The following is a 26,589-nucleotide window of genomic DNA, read 5'->3' on the forward strand; positions in this document are numbered from 1 at the left end:
CGTTCACAGGTTTGTCTGCTCCGTAAATATGGATGAATGACTGATAAATCAACTATATAAATAATTGCTGAAAGCTTTAATTGAGAATTTTTATATTGACATTAATCAAATTATGTCCATCAATGCAGTCAGTAACAGTGATGTTTATATTTAAGTTAATCTGGAAATGCTGCACATGTTTTCGATTGCCGACTGTTTTGACCTTCTGTGGTGGCATGCCACTATGGAAGTGGCAATAACTTCTGCTATGGAATGTAATTGGAAAATGAAGTTCTAACTGAAGGATAGAAATTGTAAATAATTGCAATATTTTGTAAAGTAAATAAAAGTGGAAGACATTTTTGCCCTGGGTAGGATATGAACCACAATCTTCACATGTCCAGTCCAGTGCAATGCTTTCACAATGCTTCAGTAATGTCTTTTGTGCGAACAAGGTTACCAACAGTGAAGGATGAAATCGGCAGCCTAGCTCTAAACTTGGTACACACAATAAATTTCTTCACTTACGTACCTGATAACACTAGTGCAGATAATCCCTATGACGGTTTATCAATGACACCAAACATTGAAACACTTAAATATGTAATCTTGCCTCTTCAAATGCAATGTAATAGTGTAGTGTAATTCAGAAATGTAATCTTGCCTCTTCAGCAGCTGAAGGCTGCATATCACCATGTCCTTGCAAAGAGCTGACCTAAAAAGAACAAAAATTGCGACAGCTTGAACTATGTAACACACACCATTGCAAAAGGTTTTTGTAAGTCAATGTAACTCATTATTCAATTAAAGGAATTCTAAGTAATGATATTAAAAATGTTCATCAGTGCCCATTTCACTTCCTTGCGTGCTCGGTAATATTTACTTATGCTTCAACTAATATACACTTTTTCTCTACTCTCTCAAGACAAGCTGCGAGAAGGCGTGTCCATGGATGCAGTACTGGATAATGTGCGGTCCAACGTGGATGAGGCATTGCACCGCATTAACCTGTTAAGCAAGCAGGGTCTCCGCAACATAATGAGTGATGCCATAGTCTCAAAGACCGAGCGGCTGCATGATAATGACTATCTGAGCGTGCAACTCTGGGTTGAGAGGATGCATAGTGAAAAGGAGAACCCATTGCTCTTCTTTAAACACCAAAAACAACCTGACAAAAAGTGACGTTTTTTTAGAGAAAAAATTAGGACGTTTTGGATGACAGATTTTATGCTAGTCATCATGACCACACCACAACAGGAGCTTTTCAAGAGGCTTGGAACTGATCGTGTATGTGTCGATGGAACACATGAAACAGCAGGTGAGCAGTACTATATAAATGTACTAATAGTAAAAGCAAAAAAGAGGGAATGCTGTCTGAGAATAATTGCAATAGATATGATGAGTAGTATTCCTTCACACATGATTTTTCTCTTAATTTTTCTCACATTTTTTAATTGATGCAGTTCTCGATTATCAGTAACAGAGCAAGAATGAATTCAGCGCTCTGTACACTGGTGATATCATTCCATTGCTACTGTCCTCATCGCTACATGCCCTGCATATCCTGTCTGTATTGGCACCACGCAGTTATGATAGGTCACATAATACAGCTCTTATCACATTTGTCTTGTGGGGATGCGCGACTGTCGCACGTCCCCTGATATGTTGTTTTTTCTGTATAGCTTCCGTCTCCTGCATTGCGACTTCGCCGCGGGCCCCAGGCCATGCGAGAGATGGCGCGAGTATTGCGCTGCCAACGCTGCCTCACGGCAGGGTTACTTGGGGGCGCAAGGGAGAACACGCTTCCTGTTTGGTTCGGGACGGCAAGCAGCGCGGACGTGCCACGCGTGCGCCGATCCATGCTTCTGCGAGACCGTCTCGTGAGGCCTTGTGCGAAAGAGCCACCGTTCGCGTGACCGTACACGCGAACAACCAGGCGTTGGGATCCAGCAAGGGGCGAACATATTCGCTCGCTATCCGGTCGCGGTGAGTCGGACTTCCGCGATTTGTCGCACGCCCATTGGCATGTTTTGTGGATAGCAACTTGGCTAGCAGGCATTGATCTATGAAAGGTGCAATAAATGCCCTTGTGATTGTTTGCACTACTGTACTGTCGTTCCTTTGACCCAAGAGTACGGGATGAGAATCCCACAGTCTAGAGTGCAGAAACAGTGCATTGCACTGTGTATTAGTGCCTTCTGTCAGAGGTACAGCTGTCTCGGGGCTGTTTGGCATCCTGAACTGTTTGCCAATTAGGCAAATCGCTGATTACTGCTACAGTCAAAGGTGCTTTTTCTAGGCGGCGGTGGGTGGTTCCCTGAGGACTGCAAAAACAAAACATTTAGAAAATCAGGCAGTCCAAAAAAATTAATGCATGCCTTTTACTGCCATTTAAAGGGAGGTGCTAGTCGAAAACATAACAAGAACCTAGAACTATGAAGCCCCAGCTGTTTACATACTCTCTTCTAGTAATTTCAAATACTATATAAATAAGTTTTATAGCAAGTTGCATAGGTTTTGTTCTGTACAACGACAATGTGTAAAAAGTAGGCATTCTTGCCCCCACTTTTTTATCTCTAAACTTCCATAATTGCAGACCAGTGATGGCGCATAATCCTCCAAATCAACTGTAGAAATGTTACCAAAATTGATACCAAAATAGTTATTCGCTGTTATGTTTTAAAAAGTGCATATAAGAAGTGTTAAATTAGAACCTGTGAAACCATTTCAAAATGTTTAGACAACAAGTAAGTGTTACTCAAGATTTTATCTTAAATTAAGTACATAAGTGATGTTGAAGATCAACCCCTCAGTGGTGGTCAAGACAGTTTAGGATTTCAAGCACAAAGTTGTCATTCTGGAGCAGTTTAGGAGCAGTATTTTTTTTCTACTTCGTGTTCCAAAAGTCTTTTTGGAACACTTGGAGTAGTACAGAAGTAATCTAGCCATTTGGTGGAGCTTGTTATTACTGTGCAGTCAGTAAGTGTTGCTCAAGAGTGAAGCAAGACACAAAGCCAACAGCAACCAATTAAGCTTGCCTTCCCAAGGACGGTATACCACGCACATCATGTTGCAAACATTTTTGTTTGGGTAGGCAAGGAACTTAATTTTGTACCCGCCCTAGTTGCTTAGTGGCTGTGGTGTTGGCCTGCTAAGCACGAGGTCGCAGGATCGAATCTCGGTCAGAGCCGCCGCATTTTAATGGGGGCAAAAGGCGAAAACACCCGTGCACTTAGATTTAGGTGCACGTTAAAGAACCCCAGTTGGCCGAACTTTCCGGAGTCTCACACTACGGCATGCCTCATAATCAGAAAGTGGTTTTGGCACGTAAGACCCCATAATTTAATTTTTCTTAATTTTGTAAACCAACCACAACACTTATTAGGCTTCTTGGTGCTTGTGCTGTAACAGAAGAGAGTATGTATGTGTGTAAATAAAGAAATGTAAATCATGCCATATTGCAATGGCCCCTTTGCACTGCTGGTATGCTTCACCACGATACATTGCATAAGCTTCTTCCCGTAGCAAGCTATATTGCCTCGCGCTTCAGCGCACTGACAGAATTTTGCGTGCACCATATATACCGTGCTTTTATCGTTGGCGCTTCAGGTTCGCGATTGTGTTTTCGCGCCCTTTACCCACGTGATGGGTATTTCATGGTCTTACGGGGAACTTGTGTCCAATATATGAAACGGCCAAATTCAATTTTATTTGACGCCTCAAATTGTAGTAATATATTGAGCCCCTTGTAGCTTTGTGCTTGTTATCAATTTTTCTACTTGGCGAATGGATACAGCATGTACGCCGCATAACTCGCCTGTGGATACGGCGTACGTGAGTCGGGTATGCCCTTGGTATAAAATGACTTGTATGCTCCAGGTAGTACGATTGTTTGCAGTTTGGGACATGTGTCGGACTGTACGCTGTGCGCCCTTCGCGCTTTACTTAGTCGGCCGCCTGCCGAGTTCGTGCGGGTGCCATTTGTGCGCATGGAGTTTGCGAAGAGCTCACGCGGTTTTTTTTTTTTTCGATTTGTCAATTCTGTTCGCGCGTTTCGTACAACAGCGCATGCTGCAGTTCTTTGTCCTTGTGCAAAACATTTTCCTAGCGTACGTCTGTGCATTATTTGATAGCGGTTTCACACGGGCCCTTTTGACCGCGATCCAGTCCGTTACAAATCGAATTTCTCGGTCGTGATTGGCTCCTTTGCGCAAGCTGCGCGGGTGAGGGAATCGCATCGATAATTTCGATCCGGATCGGGCTTGATCGCGATCAAGAGTGGTTGCGTGACACCGGCATTACACATGGCTCCCACATAGGGAACACTTTTAAGTTCAATGCTACTGAATAAAGAGCAAATGCATATATATGCCAGCGGTGGTATGTGGGCAAGTCTTTCTGGTGAAGCCAATGCTTGTGCATTCAAAACATTTCAGCTACCAGCGTAGTGCATCAATGTGTCTACTTCGACAAAATGGAGCACCACTGCAGATATCTGGGCTTACCTGTCCAAGGCAGCAAGTGTGGCTACATTGAAACCACTACCAGCATGTGCGGCTGTTCTATTTCCATCGGGACTGCAGAATATTCAGTAGTGTGCTCTCAAGCTGTTCATCGATGAAGCTCTGCCTGGACTGTGTGCCAAATATTTTTGGATGTGAAAGTGTGGGCGAACTGGCTAAGAATTGGCTCTGGACTACATGTGTTAAACCTTTTTCTCATTGAGAGTGCTTTCTTTATTTATTTCATTTTATTTTTTATTTTAGGAGACTGGAGATGTGCGCAAAGTGTGACATGTCAGTGGGCTAATTATTGTATTTGCTGGTTTGCAAATTATTCTTTGCAACGTTGTTTTAGCCAGAGTGGTACAAATTTGTCTCTTGTACGGGGCTTTTTAGATAAACCAATTACTTTTTATTATGATCATTGCTTCCTTTGTTACACAAATGCAGCTTCCAGTGCATTCCAGTTTATTTCCATGTCTATGTAAGTTTCTAATATGAGGCTTGCATGTTCATTTCTCATTTTCTGGAGTGGCAAGATGCAGCGTTACTCAGTCTCATCGTTCACCGTACTACAGTAGTGCTTACTTGTTACACTGACTCCCCCGTTTAAGTATTATGTACTAGTTTCACTTTATTGCTTTTTTTGTTGTATAGTTCTTTTTCTAGCCATTACCTTCTGTGATATATCCTAAAGGCAATATTTCCAATTTTGCATTGTTCCCATTGTTTGATTTCTGTCAAAGGATTGTTTTATGATGGTATGCGGTGGTATTTCTTATTGTGCTCTTTTCAAGCTTCTAGCTGATTGGTAACATTGCTTGGAGGCAGTTACCATCCGATTCAAGCTCTTGCATTTTTCAGTCTACTTCTTCCATTCGCTCCGATGTCACTTCTGGATAACTCTAGTACATCTAATAGCACGTGCTCTTTACTATGATAAATGAGAAACTTTAGTACACTCCATGTTTTTCTGTTCATTTTTGTATGTGTACTTGAAATTTTGTTTGTGTTCTAGTGAATGCTCTCTTTCGAGTTCATTACAAATCCTTTCTGCAATTTTTGTCATATTTGATGTACTTTTACTTCTATTTGCATTTCTCACACATTTTGCTTGAACCTTGCATAAGCATTACATTTTAATAAAGTGTTTTTGCTTGGTCACAATGTTCTCATTTCATGCACTCTTGGCATGAATGCCTTGGTCAGGCCGCCTGCCAAGACGTGACCATTTGTTCTTTGCAGGATGTCATTCCCATTTTGGTTGTAAGCATCGTAGCTTACTAAAGGCGGTATTAGGGATTCATTATTCCTAACAGGTTCATTTTCATGTGACTTGGTAGAGGATGCGCCGGCCATGCGGGCAACAGTGCTTGGCACTGCGCCATGGCTCTTACAGTCATCACCGACGTTTCTACTCATCCAGGGCGCGATTGGAGATCGTTGTTGGAAACGCCCGTTCAGTTTCACCTCACGCGATTGGCCTAGGCCGTGCCGACGGGTGCGGCTGACGACGTCGGCGCGGCATAGGCCAGTCGCGTGAGGCGAAACTGAACGCGCGTTTTGAACAACGATGTCCGATCGCGCCCCTGGCACCCGCGAAAATTCGCTTCAGATTATCGTAAATCTTTCAAGACCACTTCTAGACCAGCTTTCTGATAACGTCCTAAAAACGTTTAGAAATTGGTTACGAATAGTTTTGGCAAAGGGATTATTTGTGTCTTTCCCAATCCTATTTCTAGACCAGCTTTTCGAATACGTTTTGCAGATCTGTTCTAGATCGTCTCAAGAGAGTAATTAGGCCGGACATTAGCAGACATATACGACGTTTTCCCAACGAAGTTGTCTGATTCGTGTCTTCTTTAACCCGTTTTTATCGTCTTGGATAAACGCTACGAAAACGTTACGTATCTCTTTTGTGCTACCTGGGACAGTGGGTGCGCGCCATCGCATAAGGAATACCATACCATCTATGTACTCGTCTTGGCAAGCACCGTTCAGTCTGTCACAATGATTCATTTTCTGCTAAAACAGCACGTAAAAAGCTGTTTTGGCTTTATTATTACGCAAAAACATGTTTTGTTTAACTATGAGAACTTGTTATTGCGTTTATGATTATATGTTACGTAAAAAATATCAGCGGGCCCGCTAAAGTTGGAAGATAGACAAGCTTCCCGCTCGCTTTGAAACAGTTTGTCTTCTGTTCTTGCTTTTCTTCGCTTGGTCATGCATTGTAGGTGAGTTAGGATGTAATATGCGTGAATGGAAACATTTCATGAAGATTTTAATTTGAGAACGCGTTATTTGTGTAGCCATATCCACGTTTTAGACGAAGCCTCTTACAACACCAGCCAACACGAGCCTCGCAGACACATATACCGTCATTCCCATGACGGCACGGTGCCCCCTTAAGAAACTCCCATAGACGGTGGCGCCAGATTTCCCTCTAAATGTTATGGTGAGAAACTCTATGGTGCCGGCGCCTTCGCATGGGCGGCCATTATAGGCATAGCAGCCGGAGGCTTCGCAGCCTCCAATTGGTTGACGCCTGCGACGCGTCGCAGCCTCTCATTGGTGCACGCCGGCGCAGCTTCGCAGCGCGTCGGCAAACTTCTAGCATCGGCAGTAGACATAATCGCTGCGCGTCGTCACGCTTTACCGTGTTCCCGACCGACGCTTTTGACGCTTCAGCGCGTGCCGAAGCTTTCCGACGCGTGCCAGTGGGTGGGACATAAGGTGCTCTGCCTTCTAGATTTTCAATCTATGCGTCCCGGGCTCTACTATGGTCACTGCTGCTCCCACAGAAACATCTGTGATGTTATTTACAAGGTACATAGCCGTAAGGCGCGAGAAAGCTATGATCCGGCATGACTAACTTAGCACGAGCGCAGTAGGTGCGAGACAGTCTGACCGACACAGCGGTCGCAAAATCGTTAGTCTGCTGCTTCACCATTTTTCCGCACCGGAAGCCAGCGTCGGAGCGTAAACTCAACCCCACTCCACAATGCCGGAACGCCCAGGGAAAACGCGTACAACACGCGCTAAGAAACATCCTCCGTAGTACCTAGGTAGAGTCATATATTCAAGGAGCAAAAATGCCCCCAGATTTTCTCTCTAGCGCCCGCTCTTACTCGCGCCTGCGCACAAACGACTGGCGATCCCTCAAATGAACTTCTTGTGTTGTGCGGTAGAGATCATGGTAGAGATGGGCAAAACGGCTCACTTCAGTGAGCGGCTCAGAACGGCTCCGCTCACTGAAATGAGCCGGCTCATTTGAACGGCTCACCGGCTCACTTAAATCTGTAACGGTGATTGGGTCGCTCAGGAGCGCGCCGGGTCTTTTGAGCCACTCCTTTAAAGAACGAGTGAGCCGTGGTTCTTTCCTTTCCACTCCCTTCCTCCCCATAAGTGCGGCGCAGGGACCATAACTTTTTTTTCTTTTCCTTCCGCATGCTACCGGCTCACCCGTCTGGACAGGTTACAATACAGGTTACACTGTAACCTCTGTTATATAGTCTAGTTATTTGGCTTTAAAAAAAAACGATATGTGCATTAGTAGAATAACCGTGTTATAGGTATTTTTACTAATACCTTCGAAATGTTACACCACCTCACGATGCCCGATCGGTGGGAGTCGTGAGACATCGCTCGAACAACAGCTGTCAACGAACGGCGCCATCCTTTGCCAATGATTTGCCAGAAGACACTTTATGGGCGAAACAGCGGCTCTTCGAACGGCTCATTGAACGAGAGAGAAGCGACTCTCCAAAAGAGCCGGCTCTTTTGGAGAGCCGCTTCTCTCTCGTTCAGTGAGCTGTGCCGACACGTTCACTCAACCAGCTTTGTCGCACTGCTAATAGATGGCGCGCAATCGTCTTTACCGTTGTTATCGCTCCTTGTGGACCTTTTGGAGCACATCACTGACCAGGTGTGTTGGCATCCTCACGCGAAAATATTGCGATGTGTAGCGCGCATGCGGTGGCAGCGTTTGCTTTGTGTCTTTAAATATAACCTGTTAGTAACAAGCCGAAATGACGATTTTGTTTAACGTTTGCATAAGAAGGAGATGTTATGTGCAGTGCACGCACAACAGATATTTTCATGTTTCATAGTGTGAACTGAATTTGAGAATTTGAGGTGAACGGGAATTTTATTGAGTATGTTCTCATTTACATGATCACGCGCAGCAGCACGGCCAGCGCTCCAAAGACTGACCACTGCAGCGGTACTGACGGACCCGCGGCACCAATTGATTAGCACATCGCAAAAATGCTGCCCGCCGACAGCTGCCCCAGGGTGGATTGCAAGGATGCCGCTAATGATCCGGCGACCACGCCTTGCGGCGTAAAGCCCACAAGGCTTAGCCCACGCCTCAGGGCCAACATCAGAACGCGCATGAGGGCTGCATGTAATGAGAGAAATGGCATGCCATGAACGTCACCATTTTCAAAGTTGTTTGAAGGTAGCAAATAGGATGGGCCACTCATAATATATTCAATCAATCTCGAGTGCTGGATAATCCTTCCATAAACCTTGCGAGATATGTTTTATGCAAATAGATGGTTTAAATGGAGAGAGAATTGGGAATAAAAGGCACAATATTTTCTGCAATTGAGGTCGTTCGTGCATTACTTAAGAATCATAGGCTCCATTGAATCAGTGATTTCGATGCTTGAGATTTGCCTGTTACCATCACGCGCTTAAGTCAGAGGGGCCACTTTGGGAAAGTGTGATGCTTCTGCAAATAAGGTACCTTTATACAAGCGTGTAGGCATATAAGATTTCTAGTGATTGCGTCGACAGAGCAGTAGGGATAAAGGTAGCTTTTTGTTTCTTCCTATATTTAATCACATAATGAAAATACAGTGCATTTGATTAACAATTCATAAACAGTTTCGAAATGTTGTTTCGCACAGGTGCTGATATATATATATATATATATATATATATATATATATATATATATATATATATATATATATATATATATATATATCATTTGAGCAGAAGCTATGCATCACAATGTTAAGACATATTACACGCACACCACTTATTCCATCAACTACTATGCAATGCCGAATATAAGGCTTTCTGACACCTGATTTGTACAAAAAAAGCAAACATTAATTCAACAGCTTGCTAAACCAAAACCCGCAAACAAATGTAATGGAAAAAAAAGGCTTCATGCATGGAGTCAGCCAACTTTAGACGCATGGACACATTTTTTATAGAATATAACAAAATACAATGCTTCAACAATTTTTATAATTAAGCCAAGTTGCCAGAATTGTAAGTAAAGAATGACAGTGAGTAATGACTTGTAGGCAATTACATTTTTTGGCAGTGTTGTGATTCGCAGATTAACTTTTGTCCGCAACATTGCTCACTGTATTTAAAAGGCTTTTTTCGCTAACCGATTACACGTAAGCAGTCACTTTATTCAGTAGACAAGCTGTAAGTGCTGAAGCAGCTTTGAGCACTAGAATTTGGAAGGAACTACAATAGGATCCCCATGGTCGCCACACGCAGCTGCCTCAAGGATGTGTATGTTCAAACACGTGAATCCGGGACATCTTACATTTATGTCCACTGCAGGACAAAGGCCTCAAGTCTTCTAAAGCATGGCACTGCTCGTAAAGCGAAGTAAATGCTAGGTGGGAAGAAGGCTAGAAGTTACAGGCATAGCAGTGGCAAATAAAACAAAGAGCTTTCTTGTGAACTGATTCTATATTGTTAGTTGGAATTTGTGCATGGACTCCATATGGTAGAACTGTTGGCTAGCATCAGCCACATGAGAGGTTTTATGTGTTAAAAGCTTGTGTGTGGTGCAAGTGTGTGGCATGCAGTTAAGTAGTGACCTAGTTTCTTGTGTCTAGACCTGAACCTGCAAGCATTAGAATGAAGACATGGTAAACCATGAAGGAGATTAACTTTTCAGTATGGAAACAACCGTTGTCCTACAGTTCATGTACAGTCGCGGTCAAAAATACGCGGCCCACGGCTCCAGTCGGCGGAGCGGCCGCGAGCCGCACCGCGGCGCTCGCGTCGGCGCTGCGAGAGTTTGCGCTCTGACGACAGGTATCTCCCTACGTATCGTCCGTATCCGTTACGTATCCGCCCGTTACGTATCGTCCGTTACGTATCCGCCCGAGAGCGAGGGAGATACCTGTCGTCAGAGCGCAAACTCTCGCAGCGCCGACGCGAGCGCCGCGGTGCGGCTCGCGGCCGCTCCGCTGACTGGAGCCGTGGGCCGCGTATTTTTGACCGCGACTGTACATCTGACAGTTACCGGAGCCTGCAAAGCCTGTAAAAAGAACTGTCAACAGAATGATGGTCCTTAGGTGATGTAATTAGTTCTATAAAGTGGAGTTATCAGGACACAACAGATATTCTTTCAGAGGCAGGTCACTTGCAGCAGAAAGAGGCTGAAAAAGCAAATGTAGAAGTACAACAGATGAAGCATGTGCTAATGTTAAATTAGACTGTTCGAAACAAACATTGAATGCAGTTCAGATAAATGCTAGGTATACAGTTAAGAAAGTAACAACTGTTTAGCATAATGCTGAGCTTATGCATAAGTTTTAACTGTGCAAATGTTGAATGCTTCAGAAACATTTCAAAGTCTTGCATAACTTTGATTGCCTATGTTAAGGACATGGGTAATATTATGGAATGATTGTGTTAGATGGTACTGCATCAACTAGTGAAACCATGCTGTGTATGATGCATGATGGAGGATATTATTAACAGGTGCCCGGAAGGACAAGAAGCGAAGTACTTCTTCGGAAGCTCTAGCATTGTTTCTTTTAGAGCTGTTTTCAAGGACTGTTAAGTTAAACCATGTTCAGCTGTTGAATGGATAACAGCTGCATACTTAGATGAGATAGTGCATGTTAATGTTGGACAGGTTCCACAAGCGCAGTCTTTAGCATGACGTGGCTGTTTGTCAGTTTCCTTCTCAGCGATGCAAACTAGCAGCATATCAGGTATATCCAGGGTACTAGGGACGCCACATTAAAAGCAATATGGCTGGAGAGGTTCACAGAGAGCCACTCTTGGGTTGCACAGACTTTGTGGGAGCAAGAAAATCTATTATTTCGTAGTGGCAGTGAACAACTAAATTCAAATAAATGCAAGGCCATGCGTATATCTCGTAACGCTGCCACGCACACCTACTTTATTAATGGTGCACCTGTGACGTCAGTTAGCTCTTACAAGTATCTCGGCCTTCACATATCAAATAACCTTTCTTGGCACTCGCATATTGACTATGTTACTAAAAACGCTAATAGCATGCTTGGTTACTTACGCCGTAATTTTAGCTCTGCCCCTTCTTCCCTGAAGCTAACTCTTTATAAAACTTTAGTTCGCTCCAAATTGGAGTATGCTTCAGCCATTTGGGATCCGACTCAGTCTTCATTAGTTTCTACTCTTGAAAGTATTCAAAATCGAAGTGCACGCTTTGTATTATCTAATTATTCTCGCTATGCAAGTATTTCTTCAATGAAACGAACTCTTAACTTACCTGATCTTTCGTCACGCCGCAAATCTTCCCGTCTCTCCCTTTTTCACAAAGTTTTTCACTTGAACCCCCTGTTAAAAGAGACCCTTCTTGCCCCTCCGTCTTATATTTCTGCCCGCACTGACCACAGCCTTAAAATCGGGGTGCCATTGTGCCGTACTAACCGGTACAGTGACTCATTCATCCCCAGGACGAGCACGGACTGGAATCGCCTTCCCGCCTCAATCGCACTCATCACCGACCCTACTAACTTCAAGACCGCCGTTCAAAATGCCTTTTGTTAGTATTTTTGTTAATACTTTTTTGTTTGTGTTTTTTACTGCATTACTTCTTGTTTTGACTCCACTCCTTTCTGTAACGCCTTCGGGCCTTGAAAGTACGTGAAATAAATAAATAAATAAATAAATAAAATAAATAAACAACACCATGCACAGAAGGCTCGGCTGCTGAATCTATCGCATGGCTTGAAATGTTAATACCTGGATGTGATCCACTAAAACTAATAATGACACAGAGCTGACCTTTCTTGCTTTTCATTTGCTTTTTCCATTTTAATCTGCCCTACAAAGTGTTTTTGAATTGTGCTTTTGACCTCGCCATATATATGAATAAATTAACTAATTAAATCTTTATTCTGTCCACAAGTCTGTTCTTTAGTGTAAGACAAGTGGACATATTTTAAAAAAAATGTGTCTGTGCAATATTTTTTTAGTGAAGTAGGATATGAAAGCTAATCGCATTAAAGAAATGAAGAAAGCTGCCAATGCTGGGTATATGTTGCAAGGACATTCACAAACGCACAAGGCAATTATGACAAAGTGGAAAATGCATATCACTTTTTAAGGCTCCTTGCCTCCTCCAGTGTTCAGCATTGACAACTTTCCTTACAGTGGCCATGGTGGTTAAGTGGCATGGTGTGATGCTGAGCATAAGATTGTCAGTTTAATGCCAGCTGTAGTGGCTTGTTGTGATTCGGGTGTCCGAGTGGTCAATATGGTTCCGTGGCTGGTGATGTCCCAAGTGCCGGGCGATCGAGAGGTCTGGGGCGACGTCCAAGATATGAGAAAAGGGTTTGTTTACATAATTACATAGTGAGAGTTTACGTGTACTAGGACGAGTTCGAGTACTATTACGAGCAAGAGTCGGAGCACGCATACGAGTTGGAGCACACATATGAGTTGGAGCACCCCCCCACAGCACTCAAGATCCACTTTTTATGCACTTGTTTTTCCCCTTTCTCTCGTCGGGGAAATTCACTGTTCTCGGTGAAACACGATCGCTGAACCGTTAAAAATATCCTTCCCATGACATCACATCGTCCCGTCGGGCTCTGCCTCCAATTTATGTATGTACGCCCTCGCATACAAGGCAACGACATGGCAAGCTGGGAACACGATGTCGAAGTTGTTCCTATGGAAGTCCTCGAGGTTGGCCCCTTTAATCAATTAGTGGTCCATTTGTGACAGTCCGTTTGTCAGACTCAGGCTCCCGTAGAGTGGCAGCGATTCTTCCTCAAAGGTCGGCTGTTGTGTTGCCTCGATGAGAGTGCCTTTGTTGGTGTGTCACCATCTATGTTGGGTCCACTCTCGTGCATGCAGGCACTGGTCTCGCTCGTCAGCTCTGGTGACGTTACGCTGATTTAGTATGGTGCTTAAACATCAATCATAACAGGCTGCATATTGTTGGAAGCTAAATTTACGAACAACCATGCGCACTAGAATGTGCACACTACAGAACATCAAGTGGTCAAAATAACTGTGGTATTGTGTTCCTCGTAGCCCACTGAACAGCTTCAAAAGATGTAACATCATCCCAAGCCTTTTTAATGAGCCACCATGGTAAACTAGTCAGGTCTGTCTTGATGGCCCAATGACAGTGTGGTAACGACACAATGTCATGTTCTGTCAAGCCACATGCTCTATCACACGTGATGGGACTAATTAATTGACAAAACACTTTCGTTATATGAATGGTCACATGATTGGTATTCACTACATTGTACTTTGTTCGCATTTCGCATTATGTAGCACAATCTGGATTACCTATGGTGGAGTAGGAATAAGGGAAACAGTTGTTCCAGCTCGCTGTTAGGGCTACATTATCAGAAGTTGGAGAGCTGAGTATCTGTCGGGTGAAGGAGCTATACTAGATCTCTTCTGTGAGTTGAATAAAGAGGAAGTGGTTGAGAGCCTTGGGCGACATTCATTAACTCATACTAAGTTTTCTCTTATAACAAAGTAAGTACACAGGAGTTCTATAAGTTGGGCGCTACAGAAAACAATCTTCTGCCATTATTATGCACAAGATACAGTCGACGTTCGCCAATTGGACCATGACAGGAATAATGAAATGGTTCTAATTGATCGGCAGGTGGAATAAGATGCAGAAAAAATGTCAGAACAGAACACTCATTCATCTGGCAGCATTTTCTCAATTCTAATACAGCCCTGAATCAGAGGTGCAACCGCTTTCTGTTTCCAAACCATAAAACTAGGGTAGGGATAATATTAAAGCTACTTAAACAAAGTAGAAATATAAAGCATACCCAATTTTTTAGGAAGAACATGGGGAAGACAGGAGATGTAAATTCAAGACGATGAGCAAAACGAGAACAAGGTGAAAGCAGGAGCCAATGCTTCGACAAGTGGATTTTTCTTCTTCAAGGCAACATATGCTTTTCTCGCCACAGTATATATAGGTGCGGTTCTTTTAAAGGGGAGAAGGTGTAAGGCGGGTGGGTGAGGCAACAAGCGAAGGTGTGTTATCATGTCGAATTTAGAATAAAAGAGCGCTGTGTACAAGGCCAGTGACTCGGCCATCTGTCAATCACATGTCAATGCCCGCGTGTTAGCTGGCGTGTCAACGGCGTCTGACGCGCCGGCTGGAAGAAAGAAAAAAATGAAGGAAAAAAAACTAAGAAACCAAACTAAGTGTTGTTTTCTATAGCGTGAAATTTAACATAGCAAATAGACTCTAAAGCTCCCTTTGAAACGTTTATCCCTATTGGTTGCAATGTCTTGAACTTATGGATAAGGTATGATTCTCTGTATTTTCTTTCTCATTCAGAAAGGAAATTTGACGATAACATGTAGAGTTTAAATTCCTCAAACTTATGACCTGGTTGGTTGAAATGCTCGGCAACACCTTTGGGAAGCTTTTTAGGTGTGTCCACGCGATGGTCCATTTAATCTAACATTCATTGATTGCCCTGTTTCACCGATATATTGTTTCTTACAGAAGGAACATTCAAGCATATAAATCACATCCGAACTTGTACAAGCAAAGCTACATTTGACTTCGAGTGTATAACTATTTGCGGTGCTTTTAATTTTAATGTTACTTTGAAGGTGCCTGCAGGTTTTGCACCTGGGGCAACAACATGCTTTTATTACGGGGGAATGCCGTTGGCGGACTTTTGCGTGCACTAACATGTGTTTCATGTTCCTGTTGCGGCGATAGGTAACCCTAGGTACTGCCAGGAACGCTTTTCTCAGACGCTCGTTACTTGATAATATTGGGTGGTATTTTCATAGGATGTTGTTTATGTTTGGGAGTGCATTAGAATTTTGTTATAAAGGCCGGTGGTCTGTCAGATTCTGGTGGGGACTGTTTCTTCGCCAATTCCGACTGCCTCTTCAATCTTGACGCGGCATCAAAAGCTCTGTCAAGAGCAACTTGGGGATAGTTCCTTTCTGCTAGCATTGTTTTAAGGTCATTTAGGAGGTGGATATAATCGTGGTCTTCACTGCAGATTCTTCTTATTCATTTCGCTTGTCCGACAAAAATGCCTTGCTTGCAGTGTTGCGGGTGATAACTGTTGTAGTCTAAATATTGATGCCTATCCGTAGGCTTCCGGTAAAGTGTCATTCTCAGTTTTCTGTTTTCTGCGTACACCGTCGTGTCCAAGCAGTTGATGCGACTAGGAGAGTGGTGAGCAGTAAATTAAATTCTGGGGTGAAAGCGATTGAAATGGGCAATTAAGTCTGTTAATGGGCTTGTGCCGTGTTCCCATATTATAAATATGTCGTCAATGTAACGAAGATAGATGTGGGGTTTTAAAGGGTAGGATTTCAACAGGTCTGCTTCAAGCTGTCCCATGAAAATGTTCGCATACGTGGGAGCGAATGGTGTACCCATGCTAGTGCCGAAAGTTTGCAGGTAGTGAATAGAATCGAATTCGAAATAGTTGAGCATGAGAACTAACCCAAGGAACGACAGGCAAACTTCAGGAGCGTGCGCTTGGGGATTGATTGCGAAGGATTTAGAAACAGCTTTAATTCCTTCACTCATGGATCCAAAGTGACTAGAATAGCGCAGTAGGAAATGATTTTGTTGGCGTTGATGCCGTCAATAATTCGAAGGAAGTGCGGTGTGTTTTTAACAAAAGATGGGAAGGTGGTGGGGATGTTTGACAGGTGGTGATTTAAGAATTTATATAGTGACTCAGTAGGTGTGCTATTATTAGACACACCTACTGTTATTGTTATTAGGCCGACCTGGGATTCCTGCTGTAAATATTTCTTAGACCGGAACTTTATGTATTTTAGGAAGAAGATAAAAGCGGCCTGCTTTTTTGTTCTTGGGCATCATGAAGCGATGTTCAGATTACGTGATTATTTCCCTGGACAGGAGCTCCGCTATTGTGTTTTTCACAGTATTGCTGTAATCTAAAGTTGGGTTAGAGCTGAGTTTTCTGTAATGGGTGTGGTTGCTCAGTTGTTTAGAGACGTCATTCTTGTACTTTTCTATAGGCCAGATTACGATACTGCCGCCTTTGTCTGCTGGTTTTATTACAATATCATTCCTTTCCGCAAGTTCTTTAGGGATTTGGTGTTGAGCGGGGGACAAATTTTTGCGTTTCCGGCAATGCCGCGCTGACTCTAGAATTTCCTTTGATATCAGCTTTATGTATAAATCCAGGTCTGGGCACTGTTCGGTTTCCGGTGTCCACGTGCTAGGTAGTCTAAGACAGTCTCTGTCTTGTTTTCGTACATCTGGTCTATCGAAAAAGAACTCCTTAATGCACATGCGTCTTGAAAACTGTTATATCTTTGTGGAGTTCGTATTTGTTTAATGTGTTGTTCGTCGGACAGAACGTTAGACCACGTTTCGGGAGGTCAACTTGCTCGCGGCTTAGACTCTTGGATGTGTCTACTACATTGCTGCAGTGCTGCTCGCCTGTAGGACTATCAATGGAGCTACGTGCTGCAAGGGTTACATTAGTTTCTTTAGGTGGATCTGCAGCTCTAATATCTTTGTGCTGGTATTTATCTAGTAATTTTTCCTTCCTAGTTTGGACGAATTGTCCAAGTTCTCTTCTTTTCAGTTCAGATAAATTTAGGCTGTCGAGTTGATCAGCAATTATAAGTTGTTCCTTGCAGTGTTCTTCGAGAATATCTATAAGAGAGAGTGATGCACTTTCTAGGACAGCATTCCACTTCAATAATAGCCGGGAGCGTAAAGAACTGAGGGCGCATCTAACCTTAATTCTGAGACCTTTTGGGATTTTTCTGTTTAATGTAGCTAGTGTAAGTTTTTAGGTGAAATCTGTAATTTGTTTGTTTGGCGGTGAGCTTGTGGGATTGGAGGAAAGGGCGAGATTTGTTGTTGCGTGTGCTATCCCTAGTACGTGGTAACCATTTATGTTTGGTTCAGGCAGACCTCCGGGGCGAAAAATCTTCAGGTGGTATCTACAACTCTACATCTTACAGTCAAATTTGCTTTCTGAACAAGAAAGAAAATACAGAGAATCGTACCTTATCCATAAGTTCAAGACACTGCAACCAATAGGGATAAACGTTTCAAAGGGAGCTTTAGAATTTATTCGCTGTGCTAAATTTCACACTATAGACAACAACACTTAGTTTGAAGGAATTTCGGTCACTGACCAAGTCTGATGAATAATCTGACGTTTCGGAACCGCGTACGGGTTCCTTGTTCACTGAGTTGGACAAGAAATTGTCGTCACTTATATAGCCAGCATGTGACGTAATGAACGTGCGTAAACGGCAGGCGTAGTCCCTGATGTCCGGTTCATTGTAGCTGGCGTCGATTGAATGATTAGAGATTCTAGCAGCCGTCGGGATGACACATTCTTTGGCAACAACAGTGGCATTGTCCCAGTCAATCTTGTGATTATGTTCATGCGCATGCTCGGCAATGGCGTTCGTCGTGTGGCTATTATTTCTTACATCACGTTTATGTTCCTTGAGGCGTCTGGAGAACCTCCCTGTTTCACTAATATATACGCTGTAGGATTCAGGAGTTGCGGCCTCAGAATCATAGAGAGGGTCACAGCTCTCTAGCCTAAGTCTCCGGTACGTCTCGTAACGGGTAGCTGGCCTATGCTACCAGGGCGTCACATTCTTTTAAGCTCACTGAGGGTTTATTTACATAGGAGAGGCAAACTTATTTTCAAAACAAGAGATAGTCATACTGGCCAAAGCATGGAGCACAGTGCATGGTTATCGTAGCAGGGACTACATGTCTGATCATACTACATCTTTCTGGGAGAGCACACCAGGACACAGCATATATCAGAACACACATGAAAAAGTCTGCCCAAATCCCTTTGGTCTCCCTAGATGCTAATCAAGGCCAAGGCCAGGGAAACCCGCAGTCACACCATCCTCTAGTCGGAGCATTCATAATCACCGAATGATCCGCCTTGAGAGAGAGGGTGCGTACAATCACTCTGGCACCTTTGTTCACTGAACTCCATGAGAGGAACACCCCAGGGTGCACGCAGCTTACTGCCTCAGATAAAGTAAGGGACAGTCATAGACAGAAGCTGTCACGCTTGACTCCATTAGCATGCCTTGGCTCCTGTGATGGTCCAGCAATCAGCTGGTTCAACTTTCGATCAGCTTAGGTGGCTAGCAGCAGCCATTATGAAATGGCTTAAAAATACACTTTCCCAGGAGTTCCGTGGTCTCAGTGTCATGGTCAGCGATCAAGTGCCATCCATCAACCCCGTAGCCGTCAAATGTGTCCGGCCTTGGTGTTGCTGCTGGTCTGTCCGAGGCAATATATTTTGAGCTTCACAAAGCTTATTCGTCTTAGGAAAGCAGGAGAGGTTCGAAAATCACTTCCCCTGCTAGCTGATCGTGGCAACATGTAAGAGCCATGTTTGCACAGCAATGCCAGGAGAGCTTTCTTTCATTTTCTTGTCATTCAATATTTTGTGGGTACAAATTGATTGGTCACCTGACAATTACGAGCCTGGATTTTACGCTGACGTGCCTTTCAGCCAGCAGCATCAAGGACCAAGCAACAAGAATAATAACATTTTGCTGTCAAATGCACTTGGTTGGCTGGTTCCTGCAGAATGTTGGCGTCGCCTACGAAGTGTTGGCTTGTTCGCAAATTGGAGTCCATTTTGACTATGTGATGATGCTCAGTGAACAGCGGCACTATAGACTCAATGGAAGGGGCACGCAGAAAACAGTGGCGCAACTCTGGCTCCTAAAGGGAGCCTATACAGTAACTCTAGTGTGTTGCACAGTGGCAACCAGTTACGTAAAGTAGGCTTTGCCACAATACAGTTGTGTTATGTGTCAAAGGATACAAAAACAATTTACGGCTAACTTTTTTACAAGAACAAAGAAATGGCATGCATTAGAATCGGATAAACACTACAATCAGACATCACGAGTTACTGATATTGTATGAAAATCTTCCTATGGCAGGGAGGAAACAGGCGTTTTCAATGAAGGATTACATTTGTTCAACGCATTCAGTGTCTTTTAAGCTCTGCCGAGACAGACTCTGCCAGTAAGGGGTTGCCATCGGGCAGTGGTGTAGGCAGAAATTTCGTTCGGGTAGGGGGAGGGGGCTTACGTTTCAGCTCGGCCTCCTCCTTATGGAACTTGTCAAGGGATCAAGTACATGAATAATAACTGCATTGCCATTGCCCAAGATGCTGCAATCTATGTCTTTTTTGCCGTCAAAATTTGTTGTCCATTTACAGGCTCTCCATAAGTGTTGCCTTGGTGAACATTGATGTTTTGTCTCACCCTAGAAGGCTTTCAGGGTGTCTTCAGTTATCGGTTACAATAACATCGCCACATCATCAATTGCGGCATGTTCATTAGCCGTGGAACCAACTGATGCGTTACAACAAGCAGCATACGAATTGAGCGATTCCTGCAGCAGTAAATAAGAACTGTAAGGCTACTGACATCAGCACGCTCATGGAGTCCATCACTGGTGCTACTGATAGCGCTAGCACAGCTTAGTGGCGTCAGCAAAGGGCAGAGAATGCGGCATTCGTTGTAAAGCAACAAATTCGCCATCAGGGAGGCGAAGTCTCTTGCATTGTGTAAGCAAATTAGTTGGTAGTGCTTTTCGTTAAGAGGCGGTCACAGTATACATGAAAGATAGGAATTTGCCAAGGACATAGTCAAATTTCGTGACACAGGTGATTTCGTCCAGGAATTTGTTGTAAATGCATTTGATTGTACTAGAAAAGTGGAAACCCACGTTTTACTTGTAAACCAGCTAACATATTATAGCAACTTGCAAACAAAACAAGGTCACTTGTTCTGCCCGCCTATAGTGCCGGTTGTACACATGTTGCCTGAAACTCACCTTGCTGATGATAGGTACGGAGATAGTGGCCGTTTTTATTCATTGGTAGGGGGCAAGCGAGGTAGGTGTAGCTGCCAATTGCACTATTTAGCAAGTTAGAGGCGACACAATCCCGTTTTCTGTAAAATGTTCTGCTAACGAAGGAGCAATAGGTGCACAACTTATTGCTATAAATGTCTAAAATAGCCCTCACTGCGTGAGTTACTTTGACGAGACAGATCATAAGAAGCCAACGAGACAGGTCAGATGTTGTTTCATATGGTTTACATTGATTAATTGACCAAAAATCTGTTGCTACTTGTAACAAGCCGAAACAACGATTTTGTTTAATGCGCAGTGCACCCACAACAGATATTTTCGTGCTTCACAGCCACCCAATTGTGTGCTTTTTATTCGTGTTCAAAAAAGAATCTGGAGCACGAGGAATACCAGAGCGAATAGGGCACCTTGTTGGGGGAATGTGGGTCCGACCATTCCAAAAGACTGGAGATACGAAAACAAGGTATTCGCAGACACTTGTCCACCGTACAATGCTTGCCATGCCGCTGCAAGAGATCCTCCAAGAACCCCATTTTCTGTGAAGCCCAACGCAGTCGTCACTCTTCTTGCGACTCTGAGAAAGCACTGTGTCAGGACTGCATGTAATGAAAGAAAAGGCATGCCATCAATGTCACCATTTTCAATGTTGTTTGAAGGTAGCGAATAGGATGCGCCACTCACAATATATTCAATCAATCTCGAGTACTGGATAATCCTTCCAGAAACCTTGCGAGATGTTTTATGCAAAGAGATGGTTTAATTGGAGAGAAAATTGGGAATAAAAGGCACAATATTTTCTGCAATTGAGGTCGTTCGTGCATGACTTAAGAATCATAGGCTCCATTGCATCAGTAATTTCGATGTTTGAGATTTGCCTGTCACTGTCATGTGCTAAAGTCAGAGGGGCTACTTTGGGAAAGTGTGATGCTTCTGCAAATAAGATACCTTTATACAATTGTGTAGGGATATAAGATTTCTAGTGATTGCGTCGACAGAGCAGTAAGGATAAAGCTTTTTGTTTCTTCCTATATTTATTCACATAATGAAACTACAGTGCATTTGATTAACAATTCATAAACAGTTTTGAAACGTCAATTTGCAGAGGTGCTTATATATATATATATATATATATATATATATATATATATATATATATATATATATATATATATATATATATAAATTTGAGCAGAAGCTATACATTTCTCACAATGTTAAGACATATTACATGCACACCACTTATTCCATCGCAATGTCAAATACAAGGCTTTCCGACACCTGATTTGTACAACAAACAAAAATTTATTCAACAGCTAGCTAAACCAAAGCCCGCAAACAATTGTAAAGGAAAAAAAAAAGGCTTCATGCATGGAGTCAGCCAACTTTAGACACATGGGCACATTTTTATAGAATATAACAAAATACAATGTTTTAATAATTTTTATAACTAAGCCAAGTTACCAGAATTGTAAGTAAAGAATGACAGTGAGTAATGACTTGTAGGAAATTACATTTTTTCGCAGTGTTGTAGTTCGCAGATTAATTTTTGTCCGCAACATTGCTCACTGTATTTAAAAGGCTTTTTTCGCTAACCCATTACATGTAAGCAGTCACTTTATTCAGTAGACAAGCTGTAAGTGCTGAAGCAGCTTTGAGCACTAGAATTTGGAAGGAACTACAATAGGATGCCCATGGTCGCCACACGCAGCTGCCTCAAGGATGTGTATGTTCAAACACGTGAATCCGGGCCCTCAATCGTCATATTCACATCCTACCCTTATGTCCACTGCAGGACAAAGGCCTCTCACAGTGATCTTCAATTACCCATATCTTGCACTAGCTGATTCCTACTTGCATCTGAAAATTTCCTAATTTCCATCAACCTATATAATGTTCCGCCATCCTCAACTGCGTTCCCTTTGCTCTCATTCTCCAGCTCTGACGCTCCACCGGTTACCTCCCCTATGCATTACATGGCGTGCCCAGCTCCACATCTCAATATCTGTTTCCTATCTCACTGCTCCCGCACATGTGAGCTGCCAAATCTAACCGGCACTTTATGACTCCGTAGCAATAATTTCTTCAGACGTTTATGTCAGAAAATTATGTATGGACAATTTTCTTGGCTTTTCATTTGCCTAACAAGGAATGCCTTGTCCGAGCACCAGCCAAATTGAAGCGCTGCGCTGCGTAGAAAGCCCAGATGCGAGCATTGGGGTATTGTGTTAGCACAGTGTTCCTTAGTTCAACATTGTGCTTAGTTCAACACAGTGTTCCTTAGTACAACATCATGCATTCCTTCAGCGTGCACATCCAGCGAGTTGTCGTGTTGGTAGAGATCTCGTCACAAGAAAATGAAGATAATTGACCAATGGAAATTTAGAAAATCAATTGGCATTAAGCTATATAGCATGTGAACGGCTGCGTAGAGCACAATGGAAGAGCCAGGCTTTCTTGTTCTAGTTATTGCATTTCTACAATGTTAATAACATTTGGAAGAAAAGTTATTAGAAATAATTTATTACTTTTTAGTAATTCCACAATTATTTTCGTGGGGCAATAAGGGTACACTAATGAATGAAGTAATTCTAATCGGAATCTGCTGCATTAAATGTAATTTGCTACATCTCGGTGACTCCCACTTTTGGTGTCACTGGGCTGGCACTGACAAAATATAGCTGGCCATGTTTGAAAAACTTCAGGATCAGGTGTCTGGTCACAAAACACGATGCTGTCATACGTATATAAGTGCGGAACTAGTGCCATGACTCTTATTTTTACTGTGTACTGCAGCTAAACCATTACACTTATCCTTGATTGCTCAAATTTCCAACTGATAGAGCTTGTACTCTTGTACAAATGTTCAAAGAAATGGCTGTTTTTGATGTCCCTTAAAAAGACCTCTGCTTATTGTAGGATAATTGTCGAAATGAAATGATAGCTTCGTGTTAGATGTGCTGAAATATGCTGCTGGGAGAGTTTTTTGATGGATCAATTGTCGAATTTACCAAAAATGTGACTGATTGAAGTTTGAGGTTTAATGGCGCAAGGGCCAGGTATGGCCAAAGAGCGCCATGCTAGCGTTAATGAGTTCGTGGTGGTCTGATGGGTTCTGTGAGTTTAATGTGACGTGGCTGTAAAGGGGCCAGAAGAGTTGGTGTAAATTGCATAAAATCTAGGCATAATAAAATAATGGCAATGATTAATGACGTGTACTATGATCACTAAAATGCATTAAGAAAGAATGATGCAAGACAAAATATGCGAGATGCTAAAATTGCCTAAAGCACTACTGCCTCGCCAGAGCCCTTGAAACTTAAGAGCCTAGAGGCATGTGCTCTACGAAACAATATATCACAGCGGCATCCTCTGAAGAGAGGAAGCGCTACGAATGTATGGGGCTAATAACATGTAACACAACATCTTTCAGGAAACCTAGGACTGTGTTGGTGTCAAAGAGTGGTTCTGGGCCGAGTAACATTATAGGATGAAGGGGAATGTGCTGCCGGTATGCTAAGGGAAAATGTTTCTCTCAGATTCAGCTTTCCGGCACTCCAGGAGGACGTGGAGGACGGTCAGCCTCTCCACGCATCTCCCACAGGTTGGAGGCTTATTTCCAGTGAGTAAAAAGTTATGGGTGCCAAATGTGTGTCCTATTCTTAGACGACAGAATAGGACATCTGTTTGGCGTGATTTTGTTGCAGAAGGCCAGAACCCTAATTGTGGCTTTATTACATGCAGCTTATTTGTTTCCATGTCCGACAAGCGTTGCCAGTGGTTTCGCAGTTTCCTGCGCAAGAACGGCTTCAGATCTGTGACAGGAACTGCAGCAGTAGGATTAGCAGAATACGATGCAATTGATGTGGCCATCTGGTCCGCCAGAACGTTACCTTCGATGCCCCTATGACCCGGCACCCAGTATATGATGACATGCTGGTTACATATATACGTTTTGGATAGGACGGAATATAGTTCATTATTTACTGGATTTTTGTGCTTACAGAATGACATCAAGGCCTTCGCAGCGCTTAGGGAGTCCGTGTATATAACAGATTTTTTTAGTTTTGTTTTTCTTATATGCTTTACAGCCGACAATAGTGCGTAGGCCTCAGCTGTAAAGATGCTTGTTTTTGGATGCAGTACATCGGATTCCGAGAAGGATGGACCGATGGCTGCATAGGACACCCTCTCGCGTGACTTCAATGCGTCTGTGTAGAACTCCGTGCAGGAGTGCTTGTACTGGAGTTCTAGGAAATGCATTTGGATTTCGATATCTGTGGCGTGCTTGGTAACTTGTAGGAAAGATATATCACATTGTATCAGCTGCCACTCCCAAGGCGGCAGCAGCTTAGCTGGAGGCATTAAACGATGTTTGAGGAGTAGAACATGCATTTCAACACTAAGCTCCCTCACAGGAAGTGAAAATGGCTGTCTTACAGAGGGATGGTTATGAAAGAGTGTAGCGTATGTCATATCGTTCACAGTATTAAAATACGGATGTTGATGATTAGAGTGAACTTTCAGAAAATATGTTTGGCTGATGTATGTTCTCTGCAGATGCAGTGGCCATTCATTTGATTCTACATATAAACTTTCAATGGGACTTGTTCTGAAAGCGCCAGTGGCCAGTCGGATTCCTAGATGGTGGACCGGATCTAGCATCTTTAGCACGCTCGGCAGAATGATAGATCACAGCACCGTAGTCCAACCGCGATCGAATGAGGCTCTTGTAAAGGTTCATCAAACATTTTCTGTCGCTGCCCCATGTTGTGTGGGTGCTGTGACATATGTACGTGCCAAGTGAACTTGGAAGTTAGCCGTCACCATGACCGAGCCACGAGATTGTAGAAATGCTGTTTTTTTCTCCTGTTTGTGAAGCGCTACCCGTACTGCAAATTCGTGCTGATATAGCAATAGCTATTATACTTATGCTGAACTGATGTTATTTGCCGCCACCACCAATTAAGGATTACTTTCGTGTTCTTTGTTTCTGAGCCACATAATATTTTAGCTGCTTGTTTGGATTCTGTGTAACCGAAGAATGTTTCAACATTGACTTTGGAGACAGAAACGTTTATAAAAATCCAAACTGTTATTTTTCAGTCTGGATATACATACATATCCCACACATGCTTGTGGTGCAACTATGTCGTTAGAGTTCCATCAGCCATTGGGTGCGCGCATCTATACAAATTTTTTGCAAGTGCACATATTGAGTGGCATGTCTGAGCTGAAGGTGATCATGCAGTTAAAAGCAAGTGACCTTGGCCGCCCTTCCCTGCGGCTTCCCCCTTTCCCCTTTCCATCAGCTCGTACCGACCACTCAACCTACCATGGGCAAATGATCCCCTCCCCACCTCGGTGTCGTCCCCAGTGGCGTAGCTAGGTCGTCTGGCACCCGGGGCCCATAGGTCTTGTCACCTCGCCCCCCTCCTCCCCCTCCCCCGGTTATAGTCGAGGAAGGCGAGAATATCAACAATTTCCGGGTGTCTTCAGACGTATATGACACCCCCCCCCCTCCACTGGCGCCTTGCACCCCCCTCCCGTTGCTACACCACTGGTCTTCCCTACTTTCTGCAACTGTGCTCCTTTCAGCTCCCGCTGGCTTACAATTACGACGACTTATTGGTATCCCCTTTCAAACCAGCAGGTGAAACATAGCCACCTAGCTTGCTTGAGCTTATCAAGTAATGTATACATATTTATCAGTCCAGCATTTTACCTATATCTTAATTTTATCTTTGTTCCTTAGGACCTACCCTATACTATTCAGTGATGTGCACAGATTGTGACGGCAGTGGAGGTGGCGTAGCTGTCTTTATGAAAAGCAGTTTAACATTTGAAAAGCCTGGAATAGGCATCCATGAAAGAGCTTGGTGCACTACTCAGTTGGATAATATGTCCTTGTTAATAGCAAGTGCTATCTACGGATGCCTCCCATTCCACACCTGCCCTGCA

The 26,589-nt window shown here is 43.3% G+C and overlaps 1 long non-coding RNA gene across 1 annotated transcript in view; it reads right to left on the reverse strand.

Moving 5' to 3' along the window:
* Nucleotides 1–20,955: 20,955 nt before the first annotated feature.
* Nucleotides 20,956–26,589, reverse strand: part of LOC129385304 (uncharacterized) — a 28,065-nt gene continuing 22,431 nt past the window's right edge. The window contains exon 5 of the long non-coding RNA XR_008612882.1: nt 20,956–21,227. This is a non-coding gene — a long non-coding RNA (uncharacterized lncRNA). The remainder of the gene's footprint in view (nt 21,228–26,589) is intronic.

This window comes from Dermacentor andersoni, chromosome 7, assembly GCF_023375885.2.
Source record: "Dermacentor andersoni chromosome 7, qqDerAnde1_hic_scaffold, whole genome shotgun sequence".
Classification (NCBI taxonomy): domain Eukaryota; kingdom Metazoa; phylum Arthropoda; class Arachnida; order Ixodida; family Ixodidae; genus Dermacentor; species Dermacentor andersoni.